The sequence below is a fragment of the Solanum verrucosum genome, unplaced genomic scaffold (genome assembly GCF_900185275.1).
Source record: "Solanum verrucosum unplaced genomic scaffold, falcon-dt-bn FXZP01000093.1, whole genome shotgun sequence".
Taxonomy (NCBI): domain Eukaryota; kingdom Viridiplantae; phylum Streptophyta; class Magnoliopsida; order Solanales; family Solanaceae; genus Solanum; species Solanum verrucosum.
This window is the reverse complement of record NW_026020065.1, coordinates 536,564-551,281: the sequence shown is the minus strand read 5'-3', so window position 1 is coordinate 551,281 and position 14,718 is coordinate 536,564. Positions and strand designations below refer to the sequence as shown.

The 14,718-nt window shown below is 25.9% G+C and overlaps 1 protein-coding gene across 4 annotated transcripts in view; it reads left to right on the top strand.

Moving 5' to 3' along the window:
• Positions 1-14,718, top strand: part of LOC125823765 (small ubiquitin-related modifier 1-like) — a 498,077-nt gene that overhangs the window by 369,603 nt on the left and 113,756 nt on the right. The gene's annotated exons all lie outside the window — the stretch shown is intronic.

The following is a 14,718-nucleotide window of genomic DNA, read 5'->3' as shown; positions in this document are numbered from 1 at the left end:
GGAGGGACAAATTAGCCTGCACATGGAAGAACAAAATTCCAATATAAATCTAAATAACTAAAAGTTTTGGATTTGAATTTCGTGATAGGAAGAAATTCCTCCTTAATATAGTATGACCATTGAAATATGAGCTATCAATAATAGAAGGCTATAAGTTGAAGAAATATAGTACTAGTACATAATACATTTTTTTCTGTTGTCTGGTACCTACATTTAAGCTCGGCAACAGAATTCGGATTTGCGCTGAAAAGTTCCACATTGGAGGATAAAACACTCACTAACATAGGTGGCTTCGTATTCGGGGAGACTCGAAAGAAAGTACATAATACATTTGCCCTTTCACATATTTACATGGTTATTCTTTAGATTTGTTTGTGTATATTAACCTAAGAGTGCATAAGCTATATGTGGAATGACATTTGCGGCGCAACCTTCGGGTTGGAAGTGAGGGGTGCTTACCATCCAAGCAACTCCTTCTCGTCCATATTTAAGGAACTTGTTTTCTTAGAAAAATATTTTTTATTTTTTTATCTAACGAAACATGAAAAACCAAAAATACACTATAAAATCCCTCTCTTTTTCTTTAGAGATATTGACAAGTTTAACCCAAAGAAGAGAGGAGGGAGGTTGTTCTTTAACTATCAAACACTTGGGAGTTTCAATGAGTATATTTGTAAAGAATTTGGTGATCAGAGTTATTCGGTATATAGGTTTGTGAAAGGTAATAGATATATATTTGATGAAATAATCAAAGTACGAACAAGTTGGCCCGTACTATTGTTATTAGAAAAATAAAGATAGTGGTCCTTAAAAGAAATTGGTCAACCTTAATAATACAAGTTAAACAACAACCAACATACATAAAACCTTCCCCTTTCATAACTTGATATGACTCTATTTAGGTGGTTGTTATGATGTCCAGGTCTTTGCCGGCGAGTGTTGTGACATCGAGGTCATTTTCGACAAGTATTTATAAATTCGATGGGAAATGGTTCCAGCTAGTGATATTGTGCCGATGAGATTGTGCGATTCGAAAAGTCCTTGGTCTACATAGTCCTTGGTTGGTTTCACAATTATCGAGTTGCAAATTTAATTTGCTGATGAATACTTACTCAAACTCAAAGTTATTATATTATGTTGATGTTAAACCATTACAATATCCTCCAAACATCTTTATGCATGTCAAAAATCTAATAAATGCACCTTGAAAGCATTATACAAAGAGTTGTGATGTAACAAAAAAGTTAAAACAAATTTTTTGTAACACACACATACATAATCAAGTTAATTAATGAGACAATATGTAACACAAAGATGGTGTTTTATTATTTGTTCGATGTAGAAAATGAAATCAGAAAAGCTTTGAGCATGATTCGAACAATGAAGTTGAGGAAATTCAAAGGGACAACTACTGAAATATTGCACTTGCTATAAGTTGTAGGTTCTGAAACAAATGTGTTAGCAATTGTTGTTTAGAATTAAGGTTTATTCATGTTGGTATATATATACTTACATAAAGTCTGAGTCTTGTTAGTTTCTTAAGGGATCTATATATATCCTTGGAGAATGTAGAAACCTCTAGTTTAATTTTAGAGACCTACTAATCGAAAAATTGATATGATACAAATTTTATAAAATAACCAATCGAATCGTATCATTAACATCCCTAAGTAATAGTACATGGTACATTAATTCAGATACACACAAGCTGCCTCAAACGCTATCGTCGTTTTTCAAAAGAAAAAAAAAAGGCTGTCCTTCAAATCAAAAAGTGGTCAAACTTCAACCTCTTAAATAAGGTTTAGTACAAGTAGAACAAGAACCAACATAAAAATAATTATCAACTCTAGAATAGCCAACACAATATTTTCAGATAGACATAAAGAACAAACAAATGAAATTCTTTTTTTTTTTTAAAAAAAAAGGAATAAGATCAATTAATTTAATTTACCAGTGATTTTTTCTTTTTTACCTCAAAAGGCAAAAAAATTGTACTTCTTCACTATTTGATGTTGATGTAGAACAAACTACATATATACATATATGGACAATTAAAGATTTTAGCTACACGTGATATTGGCGCGGCTCAATCAAAAAGTAGACTCAAAATGTTCTCAAGTACTGCTTTCTCATTGAACCGCACCAATATCTCGTGTATTCATCCATTTGAAAACTCGAACATCCATCCTCGATTTTGACTTTGACTTTATTTATTTTTTTCCTTTTCCATCATATGTACTAAGCAAAATAAACTATATGTGAAAAGGAAAAATAAAAATCTAAGAAGTTATGAGAATCTTGATGAAGAAATATTTGAAGAATAGAAGATAGGTATTTTTGAGGTAAAGAATTAATCTTAAAAATAGGAAAAATAACATGTAGAAGATGACAATATTGTTTGGTACATTTAAGAAGCAGCATTAAATTGGCCAACTACTCAACAAGAAAAAGAGTTGGAAATATTAAAGAAGGTGGAGGAAATATGTAAGAAAGACTCAAAAAAAATAGGCAAATAAATACTTTCTCAGTCTCAAATTATTTATCGTGATGTTTTCATACATGTCCCTAAAAAAATATTAATTAGGAAGAGTTTTGACTGTGTTATCCTTATTTATATCTTATTATATTATCTCGTTTCATATAATATTTACTTTATTTATATGTTATCTTTCTTTTATTAAGATATTTATAGTCTTTAAGATCGAATACTACTAAGAGTAAAATGGGAACATAAAATTTATCTTAAACTTTTAAAATAACTATTTTTAAAAAGTACTATAAATAATTTGAGACAGAAGAAAAAAAAAGTATAAGAAGCTTTTAATACTTTTGCATTAAATGGGGCATGGTAGGGCAGAGGATGTTTGGTTCTGTTTAATCCTTGCATTTAAATCACCTTTTCTTTGAAAGGGCTATTTTTTTAAAATATAATACTACTCCCTCCGTCTTATTTTATATGTCATCCATTTCTATAAATAGCTGGACCATAATACTCGTTATTTTATAAAATTTATGCATAAATTACCGTATTTTGCCTATTATACCCTTGATAGAATAGTTAATTAATCTTGTCATGTATTAATAAAAAATATAAATTTTAGGAATCACATAGTTTTAATATAAAATTACAATCTATCCCTATTTAGTTTGTAATTACATTAATCCCTGAAAAAGTAAAACAAACCAGATACATTATAAAATAAACCGGATACATAATATGTAGCTCGGATACATTAAAAACTAGCTCAGATACATTATAAAATAATTTAGAATTAGAAGAGAAATAAAGGATTTTAGAGTTTTTAGAAATAAAAGGGAATATTAGAAATAAGGGAAACATAAGACATGTATTTTAGTAATTTTTCCTAAAAGGGACTTAAGAAAACATTAAATAAGGGTAGAAGGGTAAAGTTACATCATTTCTTAATGCAAGTGCAAAGTAAAGAGGTGAAATATAAAATGGGACGGAAGGAGTAATTTTTATATAGAGAAATAGTATAATTTCTTTTTATATTATATATCTATTTTAATCTATTGTAACATATAATGGTTTTATTTTTCAGGTAAGTAATTACACTTTTTTATGGATGGTCGATAAGAAATTATATAAACAACTAGAATAGAGATTAAGACATAAATATAAACATAATCTTGATTTAGAGTCAATGGAATGCACCATTTCAACTCCATTGATTTAATAGCAATAACAATCAGTTGTTAAATTTGAAACCAACTTGCTATCAACTTGGAGAACTCGACTGATAGACCGTCAATTTCTCATAGCAAAAAGGGGTCGATATCTATTTATAGAGATTGTCAATCTGTTAGAGATCAATCTACGCACAATAAATATTAATTAGACCTTTTATTTTATTTAATTATCAGTACTTGAAATGCATCACTATATTTAAGAGTCAATTCCCTAAATGGTCACCCAAGTTTGGGGAATTGCCTTGAAATATCAGTCTCACATTCTCGAGGAAAAGCAGATGGTGAAAGGCCTGGCAAGCACATAAGCTCGATCGGGCCTTACTCACTCAACAAGGGCAGAAACTTCACTCGCCGAGGAAAGAAAATAACTTATTTTCCTCCAAATATACTTAAAACTTTAAAAACTTTACTCTCTCCTAGTTGGCATGCCATGTTATTTGTTTATTAAGAAGAAAACTTCATACTGGAGAATCTTTTATCATAATTAATTTTTTTTATTTTTTTATGCTATGAAAAAATAGGGTTTTAAAATATACCATATTGTCATCAATTTTAAATACTTATAAACACATATATTCAAAAAAAAATATCGATATGCAAATCACTCATGAATGTTAACTTACATCAATTAATCATAAATAATATTAAATGTCAATTAACTATTACAATATAATTAATTGTGTACTTTGAAATTCATGCTTACAATATTATTTTAAAAATAAATAAATAGGAAGTGACTTATATTATTACTAATTTATTTCCCCCCAAAAAAATATACTAGTACCTCAAAAGTCTCCTTCTATTCTAGTTGATATGTCATGTCATTAAATCATCATTTAAAAAAAAAAAGAATAATAGACCTATTTAATTCATTAAACTTATGCATCTACAAAACAAATATATAAATTACGTGAGAATTTATGAAAATTATAAAAAAAATACTTTTAAAATATCTAATTCCTTCATATTTTTCTACCAAATAAAATTCAATGAATTTTTTTTGTGTGCAATTGTTACCTGAGAATTTTTGAAATCTCTAAGTAAATTATTTGAAAATTTTAAGTAATTTTTTTCATAAAAGTATTCAAATAAATTTGTAAGGTTGACAAAATAGTTGGTAAAAAGGAGAAATTTATTATTTAACTTTTGTTTTAATTTAATTTTGATCAGTGATTTATATATCAATATTTTTTGAATATATGTGTTTATAAGTAGTCAAAATTGATGACATTATAGTAAGTTTAAAAAAAAAAACTATTCTTCATAGCATAAAAAAATAAAAAGTTAATTATGATAAAAGATTTTTAAGTATGAAAATTTCTTCTCAATAAACTAATATATATATATATATATATATATATATATAAAAAAAAAAAAATTAAAAAACAACAAGATCATTATTTTAGTTAATTGAGTTTGATTAATTAAATAAGTCTATTATTTAAAAAAAAAAAAGCTTCAATGACATGGCATGCCAACTTGGAGAGAGGGGACTTTTGAAGTGGTAAGTATATTTGGAGGAAAATAGTGATAGTTAAGTGATATTTTGGTCCTAAATGAAACATAAATGATATTTTAAGGCAATTCCATAAACTTGGGTGACCATTTAGGGAATTGACTCCTATATTTAACACTATTAATATATACATAGATTTTAAAATACAAAAAGAATCTATTTGAAAATTGTATTGAATTAATTATATAAGTAGTATTTTGATGAATGTGTACTATATTGTAGTGGGGAATTCTTGTCCTAGCAAGACTAAACAGATCGCGTTTAAAAATCAAATAGAGAATCCTCTCTTGCATAAATAAAAGTATGTTTTAAATGTAAAAATATTTAATCAAACAAGAGCTATCGCAACGAAAAATAATTAAAATGTACTTTAGTCATTATTATTTAAGTACGAATTTAATATCACCTTTGATATGTCGTTAATTTACTAACAACCTTCTAGACTATGTTATTAGGGTAACGACTCTCAATAAAAACTCTCGTTTGTCTTAGGGATCGAATTCTCCCTTTATCAAGGAAATTACTATCGAATATATTTGTATAATCATATAATATTATTTGATTTATTCCACAATTGACAGAAAAAATGGTTATTTAATTAATTACCTAATATGTGAACCACATTAAAAGTCTTTTAAAGAAACTTAAAAATTTTCACATTGAAAACACCTTTGGAGTAGTTTTTGGTTCTTACAAAAATTGAAAATTTACTTTTTTTCATAATGATATTTTATTAAAAAAAATTCTGAGCAATTTTTGGAACATAGGAAACCAAATGACTTCAAGAAGTTATCACTATTTTCTTTCTTTCTTTTTTCACTTAATGAATAGTCTGGTGCGCGAAGCTTCACAAGTTTGTGAAGGATATGAGAAAGCTAAGTAAGACATGACCTAAAATCATCTAGATATTATAGATAATCTAGATGATTGTCCTTGTGGTTCGACCTTTTTTCCTGGTGAATCGGACTAATGGAACCGCACCGATACATTTTTCGTATACACTTGAAACAGGCCCAAATGTGAATCATTTGGGCTAGATGATTATGGGCCACATTTGGGCTTCTTATTCCTCTTCTTCATCAAGCCTCATCCTTAATTTTTGGACCATTTGAAGCACTTCATAACCTTAATGTCTACTTGTATAGAATTCCTTGTTGTGAGTTTTTGGATGTAATTGTCAGGGGTCGTTTTGTAGAGTGTATTAGAAGGAAAAAAATGTGTGCATTAGCTTTGTGTATTATTAGTATCAGTGATGAAGTCAGAAATTTCTTTAAGGGTTCAAGATTTATTTATATGTATGAAAAATAATTTTTGACCTATATACTTTGTATAATTTTTTGACGAAAAGTGTTCAACTGACCACCCTTTGCTACATGTGCCTACACCACTGACAAGTATCTTGTTTGGTACACTTTTACAACTTATGAATACCTAATACATATTAAGATATGTATAACGCAAAGGGTTTTAATACATGTATTATCATATAAGTTAAAGACACAATTGCTCTTCAAAATCAGTTCCACGTCCTGTTTACCATATTTGTTGGGGATATTTATTGTAAACATATAATTTGATCCACAGAGCAAGTAGGATCCACTTTTTTTTTTCTTTTCTTAAAGATCAACATATAATTAAGAAATGACCAAAAGCAAAGTTTTCTTATGTATATTGCTTCACAGTATAAACTCTATGTCATATTTTTTCTATATTTAGCAAAGGCTATATATATCACAACATTATTTTTGCAGCCATTAGGATGAAGTAAGATCTGATTTTATAGGCGGCTACTTCAAACGATAAAATAAATAAAAAAAAGTCTTTTCTTTTGTCTAAGGATTGTTATACGTAGGGGGTGTCAGATAGATGGGGCGAGTTGAATTTGAATGGATTAAAATGAGCTAAATTAATAATATACGAATTATTGATTCATTCAGAAGTTATTTGGATTAAAATGGACTAACAAAATGAGCGAATCATATTTTTATGGGCTAATTTTATCCTCTACTTATATGAACGTTTCCTCAAATTATTATCGTCAATGTTACCCTGTTGTTTCCAACCTGTCTTACTAGTAATGGAAATAGTCGAAAAGCTTGAATCAATAGAAGGAGATACTAAGAATTCTTTTACCCCACGTATTTAATCAGCTCGCGTGGTTCACTGCAAATTGCATGCAATAGTTGACAAGTTTTTTCCATGTAAAGAGCAGAAAATAGAGTATTATTCACGCTAGAAATAAAGGCCGTTAAAAATGTACTTACTTTTACTTTTTTTCTTTTACTCAAAATTATCTTTTTAATTGTTTAAGTAATTGAATCAGATTGAAAAATCCAATTTTAAACAAGACAAACAAAGTATTGTATTTTTCACTCGCTAATTTTTTTTCTTTTCCGGTTCCTAATTTAAATGTGAAGAGGACGGTGCTACATGTAATTATTTATTTGTATCGAGTATTTATATCTAACTAAATAATTAATTTTAAGAATTGATAAATTAATATGAAAGTTCCAAATCATTCAATCATGATGATTAAGTGTTAAACCGTGCAAGACATGAGATAAGTTTTTATCGTCTGAGGCCGATTTAGGGGGCAGGGGGTGTCTACCGGACCCCCTCAGCAAAAACATTACATCATATATATAAGGTAGATTTTTTATATTTATGAACATATATAAATTTTGAAATTTCTAAATAAGATATAAAAAAATATTTAGCGGTCGAAAACATTCAAAATGCACTCTGCTTTACTTATCTTTTACATATGTATTCGCATTTTTATATTTTTATTTTTCGAATCCTCTGAGTAGAAATTTTGAAAGCAGAACCGCTAATTTTGGAGATAACAAGAATTCAAGAAGAACAAAAGGAGAGGAAATTAATAAAAGTAATTAACACACAAGGTGTATGAAGATAAGCAAGAGAATTTTATGGCTTGAAATATGGTAGTGAATAGAAAGTCATAATAAGTGCATGAATTGCAAGACAAATTAAATTCCAAGTTGGGGAGAATTATGGTGTAATTGTTGGAAAGGAAATGTAATTAGCTCTATAAAAAAAAAAGGATAATTATAGTTCAGGGTGTGGTACGAAGAAAAATATTTTCCATAAAAAATGTTTTTTCAGAAAAAGAAGTAGATTTTACGTATTTTAATTTTGTATTTGGTATATCAGCAAAAGATATTGTCCTAAAAACATTTGTATATAATTACATATGAGAGGAGAGGGTGGTGGTGGGGATGAGGTTTACGGGGTGCGTGATGAAGTGTATACGTTGGAAGATAGGGAAGACGTAATCAATGTGAAATATCACTTATTTCTCTACTTTCTTTAAGAAAGTCGTTTTACTCATTATTAAAGAACTTGTTTGCTAAGAGAAAATATTTTTTCAAAAAATTTAACCATGCAAATTATAATTGATCATCGGAAATTGTTTCCTTTGATATATAAGTTCTAAAATAGTCCAATCTTATAATTACTATTTAACTCCTCAACTTTTTATTAGTTAATTCCTTTGAAGTATATACAAATTATATTTTTTTTAAATAGTTTTTTCTTTATGAAAAGTAAATGGCGTTGTGTTTAATACACAATCACTTTTAAACCTCCTAATTTTTACACTTTTTTTCGATTGGTGTTCTGTTCAAGAGCTTAATATGAAAGAAAGGGGGAGGAGAGTTTCAACTTTCAAAGCATAGTTGCTAAACCTTTCATATTTCTTTGTTACTTCAAAACTATTTCTGATCCATTTTATTTGTCATGTTTGTCTTTTATTTATTTTTAAAGAAAATATTCCATTAAAATGTATAATTTGACTATATTTATTTCAATTTAATTCTATTTTTTTTTCTTTTGCTAATTGTTATATTAATCTCTTTTTATATTTATTAATTAATTATAAGGGTGGGAGTGAAAAAAAATTAATTCTATCTTAATTTTAAAATGAAAAATATTTTGAATAAAATATTTTTAGTTATTTCAGAAAAAAATGAGCTATACTTTTCCTAGATAATAATTAGATATTGTCTATCCTATGGCCTTATGGGCATTAATTACGTGACCAAATGTATGGCGTATGAAAAGCATATCCCAAACGTCAAATTAATATAATTAAAAAATTTCAAAATAAAGTACAAAAATTCAGAATGCAAAACATGCATGTCATTAGGTCACCAACTAGGGGAGTCAAGTATAACGGAGTAAATTACAACACAGAAAGTCAATGTTATTCCGTATGTATATATTATAATTTTTCAGTAAATTGATGTCGATTAGATAAAGATTACTCCATCGCTGGACCTAATAGCCTCTTTCCCATCCGATCCCCCATCCAACACACACAATATGCATACATAGTGTGTATACGAAATGCACTCATGTATCCTGTGCCACTACAATAATTTGTATACGTTTTTTTTATCTTCTTTATTTTTTTTAAGGTTTTGAAGCAACAGTAATAAAGTTATCAATATATTATGGGTTTAAACTGTAAAATCAACTACTAAATGTTCTTCTCCAATCTCTATGCGCAAAATATTTTGTGCATCAAGTTATTTTATTTATAAATGTAAATGGACTTAAAGAACAAATAAAAAGTGAACGATGAACATTTTTTTTTAGGGAATTCTTATAATAGAGACATTTTATTACCTAGTACTTACAAAGTACTAAATCAAAAAAAGAAAAAAGAAAAAGAAAGTCTGTTTTTTGACATCATAAAATATTTTAGTAATTTTTTCTAAAAAGAAAAAAAATCATCATAAAATATTCCAAATTTAGTAAAGACAACATCACCCTGCATTTATGCGAGATTTCGGATAAAGAAGGATGTTATCCAATTATTGTTATTATTATTAATTTCTCAGTTTCAATTATATGATCTGTTTAAAAAAGAACGATATATTTTTATATTTGACAAAACAAACTTAATTTTAAATTTATCATCAAACGCTTAATGAAATGTTCTATAGTTATGAAAATAAGTTTTTCTTTTTTCTAACTAAATTGAGATGAAAGAAAACATTAGGTTAGATCGAAAATACAAAATAAATATTTTTAAATGTTCCATAGATTTAGACGAGGCAAAAAGTATTTTACGCGGTGACCTTTAATTTTGTGACGATCTTCGTAGTCACGTAAAAATTATTTTGTTGAGACCTTTTATTATGATTTATGACATATTTATTTATTTATTTATTATGGAGTTTAATCACCATAAATGTTTTTTTCGTGGTGACCTCATGGTCATCGCAAATAATATTCTGAAATGTCGAATACTTTATTCAAGTATATGATACATATATAATTCATAAATATTATAATACTAATAAATATATAAAATAGAGTCTATATATATATATATATAATAAGCCACAATGCAACTATGATTGTAACTATCTCGTTAGCTTTCAACCAAAAGCTAACAAAAATTTTAGTTACATATTTATTATTTAGTTAAATAATAAATATGTCATTTCTATATATATTTATTACTTATTCCTTTTAAATTTGTTAATCTGATTTTGATCTGACACATACTTTACGAAAGTAAATTAGATTTTGAGAAAAAACATTAAGTGATACTTGAAGTTGTCCCAGATTTTCAAAAAGACACCTTAACTTTGTGTGCGTCCTATTACCCACAAAACATTCAAAATCACAATAAATACACATTTTTTACACAATATTTCCACTTTTGACAAAATATCCTTCGAATGTGCAATTTCTTAAAAACAAATTATTGATGTATTCAAGGATGCTTTGGTAATTTCCTATGATGAATTCGTTTTGTTTGTTTCTTTTAAATTTATTTTACTATACTAAATAATTCTATAAAATATTATGAATCACGATAATTAATTACTTAAATATTTAAAAGATATAAAAATATATAAAAGATCTGATTGACTCTTCAAATTTTACCGGTGACACATAAATTGGGACAAATGAAATAATATATATTATTTGAAAATTTCTTAGAAAGTACTATAAATTACAGTAATTAACAGCTAGAAATATTTCAAAGACAAAAAAAATTGATTGAATCTCAAATTTTTTTAGTACTACATAAATTGAGAAAGAAGAAATGACCTCTATTATTTGGAAATGACGTAAAAGTATTACAAATCATACAATAAGAATTAACAATTTAAAATTTTAAAAGACTTTAATGCTTTATACTTATTCTATTTCCACTTTGGACAAAAATATCCTCCCAATATGCATATTTTTTTTAAACAAAAAGTGGGACCCATTATTAATGTATTCAAGGACGTTTTGGTAATTTTCCTATGATGAATTCGTTTTGTTTGTTGTTTATTTTTAAAAAAATAATTGTATAAAATATCATAAATCACAATAATTATTTACTTAAATATTCAAAAGATATAAAAATATGTAAAAGATCTGATTAACTCTTCAAATTTTATCAGTGACACATAAATTGGACAAATGAAATAATATATATTATTTGAAAATTACTTAGAAAGTACAATAATTTACAGTAATTAACAATAGAATATTTTAAAGACAAAAAAAATTCATAGAATCTCGAAATTTTATTAGTACCACATAAATTGAGAAAGAAGAAATAACCTTTATTATTTCAAAATTGCGTAAAAGATATTACAAATCATACAACAATAATTAGCAATTTAGAATGTTAAAAGACATAAAAAATTTTTTACCATAGTTAACAATAATTAAAGATTTAAACTATTTTAAATTAATATTAAAGTTTGATTAACTCTTTAATTTTGTCTTTGTCACATAAATTGAAACAAAAAATGATACATATTGGGTCCGTGCTAGCACGGGCTCCGATGTCTAGTATATATATAAAGGAGAAACATAGAGGAGGTGATGTGACACCTCTCTATGGCCTCCATTCCTATTTATTTTTTTTCTCCTTCTTTTGGTTTTTTTTCTTCATTTTCTCAATAAATATTTTGTTTATTAATTTTAAAATTCAATCATATTTACTATTCTAATCATGTCTAATAAGTTACAAAAAAAACCTCCATTTATTTATCTTCTCTACTTAAATAACATGTCTCTTCAACTCCTTTCTAACTATTGTTATGGTTTACCCAATTTATAAATAACAATCATCTTTAGAGATGTTCAGTGTTCATTTCCACTTTTTCATTCTTTCGTTTTCTTTCTATCTCTTTCATATTTCATGTACTTAATAATGTCATGATATGGTCTTCACTTTGATAAAGATCATAGATATATTCTTCAAAGATTCATCATAGAGATGTTCACATTAGTTTGGTACAAGTTCATCAAAATGAAGAAAAATGCTTAATTATCTTGGAAGATTCATCAAAAGAGATGGTCATGATATTAGTATAAAAGTTTGAATGGTTTCCAAATATTTTGAAATTTCATTAATGTATTGTTTTGATTTCAATTAATATTATTCTATTCTTTTTTATTTTATTTTGATATATCTACTAACATTGTTATTATGCGAATGAATGAAGATGAAAAGTATCACGTTTTTGTTTGTGTTTTTGTGTGTATATGTTTGTCAATTTCTAATTAATATTCTAATTTATTTTGTCATTGTTGAAGCGTATAATATTACCTATGGTACATTTCTCATATCTATTAGATATTGTTACCCCTAAAATATATTATATGGTCTATCAGATTAGACATCAATCACAAAATAAATAAGTAAACCATCTTTTTAGTATTCTTAAAACTTTAAATTAATAAATAAATTATTTAATGAAAAGAATGAAAAAAAAATTCTCATTTATTTGTACATATATAATATAAAGTTATTTTATAATTATGCTATAATAAATGTGCATTTGTGATTAATATATATTTAACTTATAATTATTTAAAGCAAAAATTATCTATCTTATTTTTCACATTAAAGAAGGAGTTGTCTTTTGAATAGTTAACATCTATTAATTTTTTTTAGTGATGACTACAATGATAATTAGATTAATGTTATAAAACTATGCCACACCTTTATATGTGTGTATCTGTTTGTCAATTTCTAATTAACATTCTAAATTTTTGTCATTTTTGAAAGGTATAATATCACCTATGATATATTTCTCATGGATATTAGATATTATTGTCCCTAAAAATATATGATGTGGTCTATCATACTAGAAATCAATCACAAAATGAATAAATAAATAAACCATCTTTTTAATATTTTTGAAACTTTTAACTAATAAATAAACTATTTGATGAAAAGAATGAAGAAAGAATTCTCATTTATGTGTACATATATAATGAAAAGTTATTTTATAGTTATGCCATAATAAATGTGCATTTGTGATTAATATGTATTTACCTTGTAATTATTTAAAGGAAAAAATATCTATCTTAATTTTTCACATTAAAAAAAGATTTATTTTTTGAATAGTTATTATCATATATTAATTTTTTTTAGTGACGACTACAATTCTTAAATTTTTTTAGTGATGACTACAATGATAATTAGATTAATGTTATAAAACTATGTCACTCCCTTACATGTTTGTATCTGTTTGTCAATTTCTAATTAACATTCTAAATTTTTGTCATTTTTGAAAGATATAATATCACCTATGATATATTTCTCATTGCTATTAAATATTATTGTCCCTAAAAATATATGATGTGGTCTATCATACTAGAAATCAATCACAAAATGAATAAATAAATAAACCATCTTTTTAATATTTTTGAAACTTTTAACTAATAAATAAATTATTTAATGAAAAGAATGAAGAAAGAATTCCCATTTATGTGTACATATATAATGAAAAGTTATTTTATAGTTATGATATAATAAATGTGCATTTGTGATTAATATGTAATTAACTTGTAATTATTTAAAGGAATCTTAATTTTTCACATTAAAAAAAAGAGTTATTTTTTGAATAGTTATTATCATATATTAATTTTTTTTAGTGATGACTACAATTATTAAATTTTTTTAGTGATGACTACAATGATAATTAGATTAATGTTATAAAACTATGCCACTCCTTTACATGTGTGTATCTGTTTGTCAATTTCTAATTAACATTCTAAATTTTTGTCATTTTTGAAAGGTATAATATCACCTATGATATATTTATCATGGCTATAAGATATTATTGTCCCTAAAAATATATGATGTGGTCTATCATACTAGAAATCAATCACAAAATAAATAAATAAACCATCTTTTTAATATTTTTGAAACTTTTAACTAATAAATAAATTATTTAATGAAAAGAATGAAGAAAGAATTCTCATTTATGTGTACATATATAATGAAAAGTTATTTTATAGTTATGCTATAATCAATGTGCATTTGTGATTAATATGTATTTACCTTGTAATTATTTAAAGGAAAAATTATCTATCTTAATTTTTCACATTAAAAAAAGAGTTATTTTTTGAACAGTTATTATCATATATTAATTTTTTTTTGTGATGACTACAATAATAATTAGATTAATGTTATAAAACTCTTCCACTCCTCTACATGT